Source organism: Aythya marila, assembly GCF_965140915.1.
Source record: "Aythya marila genome assembly, contig: HAP1_HAP1_SCAFFOLD_1087, whole genome shotgun sequence".
NCBI lineage: Eukaryota > Metazoa > Chordata > Aves > Anseriformes > Anatidae > Aythya > Aythya marila.
The window spans coordinates 12,315-16,289 of NW_028137283.1; the positions used below are offsets into that span (position 1 = coordinate 12,315).

At 66.4% G+C, this 3,975-nt stretch overlaps 1 long non-coding RNA gene across 1 annotated transcript; it reads right to left on the bottom strand.

Moving 5' to 3' along the window:
- Positions 1-599: 599 nt before the first annotated feature.
- On the bottom strand, positions 600-3,969 carry LOC309890713. The gene is made up of 4 exons (XR_014319440.1): positions 3,735-3,969; positions 3,092-3,146; positions 2,373-2,454; positions 600-688 (listed from the first exon to the last, which is right to left on the bottom strand). It is a non-coding gene; the product is annotated as an uncharacterized lncRNA (long non-coding RNA).
- Between the last annotated feature and the right edge of the window lie 6 nt (positions 3,970-3,975).

The following is a 3,975-nucleotide window of genomic DNA, read 5'->3' on the forward strand; positions in this document are numbered from 1 at the left end:
GGGGGTCCCCAAGGGAATTGGGGGGGGGATTTTGGGGTCCCCATGGGATTTTGGGGGGTGGGGGGGCTCTGGGGGTCCCCAAAAGCTTTGGGGGGGGCCTTGGGGGGTCTCTGGGGGTCCCCATGGGGTTTGTGGGGGGGCTTTTGGGGTCCTCAAGACATTTTGGGGGGCCCTGGGGGTCCTTAAGGGCTTTTGGGGGGGGCTTTTGGGGTCCCCAAGGGAATTGGGGGGGTCTGGGGGGGTCTTCAAGGGACTGGGGGGGGGGTCTTTGGGGGGTCCCCATGGGATTTGGGGGGGCTCTGGGGGTCCCCAAAATTTTTAGGGGGTCTTGGGGGGGTCTCTGGGGGTCCCCATGGGATTGGGGGGGGCTTTTGGGGTCCCCAAGAGATTTTGGGGGGGGTTGGGGGGCTCTAGGGGTCCCTATGGGGATTTTTGGGGGGGCTTTTGGGGTCCCCATGGGATTGGGGGGGGCTCTGGGGGTCCCCAAGGGAATTGGGGGGGCTTGGGGGGGGCTTCAAGGGACCTGGGGGGGGTCTCTGGGGGTCCCCATGGGATTTGGGGGGGATTTTGGGGGGTTTTGGGGGTCCCGGGGGGGCCAGGAGGCAGCTGGGGGTGGCAGCGCTTTTATTGCGCCCCCCAAATTTGGGGGGCGGGCGTGGGGGGGGCGGCCAGGAGGGTCTCGACGGCCCTGGGGGGGGGAGAACGGCACTTAGGGGGCAGCCCCACAACTTGGGGGGCAGCCCCATAACCTGGGGGGTGCCCCATAACTTGGGGGGCAGCCCCATAACCTGGGGGGTGCCCCATAACTTAGGAGGTGCCCCATAACTTGGGGGGCAGCCTGGGTTATGGGGCGGACCCCACAAGTTGGGGGGCAGCCCCATAACCTGAAGGGTGCCCTATAACTTGGGGGTCAGCCCCATAACTTGGGGGGCTGCCCTATAAATTATGGGATTACCCCATAATCTGGGGGGCTGCCCCCTAACTTGTGGGGCTGCCCCATAACCCAGGCTGCCCCCCAAGTTATGGGGCAGCCCTCTAAGTTATGGGGCAGCCCCCCAAGCTATGGGGTAATCCCACAATTATGGGGCAGCCCCACAAATTATGGGGCACACCAAGATATGGGGTGGCCCCACAACTTTATGGGGCAGCTCCCCAGTTATGGGTCAGCCCCCCAACTTATGGGGCAACCCCCCAAGCTATGGGGTAATCCCACAATTATGGGGCAGCCCCCTAACTTATGGGGCAAACCAACCTATGGGGCAGCCCCCCAAGTTGTGGGGCAGCCCCCCAAGTTATGGGGCAGCCCCCAAGCTATGGGGTAATCCCACAATTATGGGGCAGAACCCTAATTTATGGGGCAAACCAAGCTATGGGGCAACCCCCCAAGTTATGGGGCAGCCCCCCAGCTATGGGTCAGCTCCCCAGTTATGGGGCAGCCCCCCAAGTAATGGGGCAGCCCCCCAAGCTATGGGGTAATCCCACAATTATGGGGCAGCCCCCTAACTTATGGGGCAAACCAAGCTATGGGGCAGCCCCCCAAGTTGTGGGGCAGCCCCCCAGCTATGGGTCAGCCCCCCAGGTTATGGGTCAGCCCCCCACTTATGGGGCAGCCCCCAAGTAATGGGGCAGCCCCCCAAGCTATGGGATAATCCCACAATTATGGGGCAGCCCCCTAACTTATGGGGCAAACCAAGCTATGGGGCAGCCCCCCAAGTTGTGGGGCAGCCCCCCAGCTATGGGTCAGCCCCCCAGGTTATGGGTCAGCCCCCCACTTATGGGGCAGCCCCCCAAGTAATGGGGCAGCCCCCCAAGCTATGGGGTAATCCCACAATTACGGGGCAGCCCCCTAAATTATGGGGCAAACCAAGCTATGGGGCAGCCCCCCAACTTATGGGGCAGCCCCCCAGTTATGGGGCAGCCCCCCAAGCTATGGGCTAATCCCACAATCTCTGGGACAGAACCCTAATTTGTGGGGCAAACCCCCAAAGTAGAGGGCCCACCAAGCTATGGGGCAGCCCCCCAAGTTGTGGGGCAGCCCCCCAAGTTGTGCGGCAGCCCCCAGTTATGGGGCAGCCCCCCAAGCTATGGGCTAATCCCACAATTATGGGGCAGCCCCCTAACTTATGGGGCAAACCAAGCTATGGGGCAGCCCCCCAAGTTGTGGGGCAGCCCCCCAACTTATGGGGCAGCCCCCCAGTTATGGGGCAGCCCCCAAGCTATGGGGTAATCCCACAATCTATGGGGCAGAACCCTAATTTGTGGGGCAAACCCCAAAAGTAGGGGGCCCACCAAGCTATGGGGCAGCCCCCCAACTTATGGGGCAGCCCCCCAACTTATGGGGCAGCCCCATTTTGGGGTCCCCCCCCCCGTACCTCAGCAGCCCCCGCAGCGCCCGGCGCCGGCCCCGCAGCGCCCTCAGCACCGCGTCCTCGGGGGCCTCGGCCTCGTCCGAATCTGGGGGGCAGGGGGGGGGGGCAATGGGGGGCGGCCCCACAAGTGGCCCCCCCCCCCACAAGACCCCCGGGACCCACAAGTGCCCCCCCGACCCTAAAATCCCCCCCAGGACCCCCAAATCCCCCCTAAATGCCCCCCCAGCCCCCAAGTGCCCCCCCGAGACCCCCAAATCCCCCCCCTCGACCCAAAATCCCCCCCAGGACCCCCCCAGCCCCCCAAATACCCCCCAAGTGCCACCCCAACCCTAAAATCCCTCCCCAGCCCCCCAAATACCCCCTAAATGCCCCCCCAGCCCCTAAGTGCTTCCCTGGGACCCCCAAGTGCCCCCCCAACCCCCAAATCCCCCCCAGACCCCAAAATCCCCCCCAAATCCCCCCCGGCTCCCCAAAATACCCCCAAGTGCCCCCTCAACCCCCAAATCCCCCCTGCGACCCCCAAGTGCCCCCCAAATACCCCCCAAGTGCCCCCCCCAACCCCAAATCCCCCCCAGGACCCCCAAGGACCCCCCTGGGACCCCCAAATCCCACCCCCAGTCCCCCAAATCCCCCCCTAAGTGTCCCCCCAGCCCCCCAAGTGCCCCCCTGGGACCCCCAAGTGCCCCCCCAGCCCCCCAAATTCCCCCCCCGCCCCCCCTCACCCAGCTCCAGCACCTCCCCGGCCTCCTCCTGCCCCACGGCTCGGCCCCACGGCGCCTGCGGGACGGCCCCATAGCCACACAGCCCCGCCCACAGCCACAAGGCCCCGCCCCCTAACCCCAGAGCCCCGCCCCCAACCCAACAACCCCGCCCCCAGCCCTGTAGCCCCGCCCCCACCCCTATAGCCCCACCCCATCATCATAGCCCCGCCCCCCAGCCCCACAACCCTAACCCTTAGCCCCGCCCCCTAAGCCCATAACCCCACCCCCATAGCCCCGCCCCCATCATAAACCCACCCCCTAACCCTGTAGCCCCGCCCCCAGCCCCATAGCCCTCCCCCTAAGCCCCATACCCTGCCCCCACCCCTTGGACCCACCCCATCCCCATGGCCCCGCCCCCAGCCCTGTAGCCCCGCCCCTGCCCCCGTTAGCCCCGCCCCCTAAGCCTCAAACCCCACCCCCAACCCATAGCCCCGCCCCCAGCCCTTTAACCCTACCCCCTGCTCTGTGGCCCCGCCCCCTAACCCAATTGCCCCGCCCCATCCCATTAACTCCGCCCCCCTAATCCCCAAACCCCGCCCCCTCCCTCTAGCCCCTCCCCCTAAGCCTTTAACCCCGCCCCCAACCCCTTTAACCCCGCCCCCACCTCCTCCTCATAGCCCCGCCCCCGTGGCCGCAGAGCATCGTGGGAATCGTAGTCCTCAAGCTCCGCCCCCCGCCACTGGCACCGCCCCCGCCCTTCTCCGAGGGGCGTGGCCTCGGGGGAGCCACGCCCCTTGTATGACGTCACCGGGGGCGTGGCCTGGCTGTAGCCCCGCCTCCTGGCGGCCCGCCAGAGCTGCAAAGCATCCTGGGAGCCCGCCTCCACCTCCAGGCCCCGCCCCTCC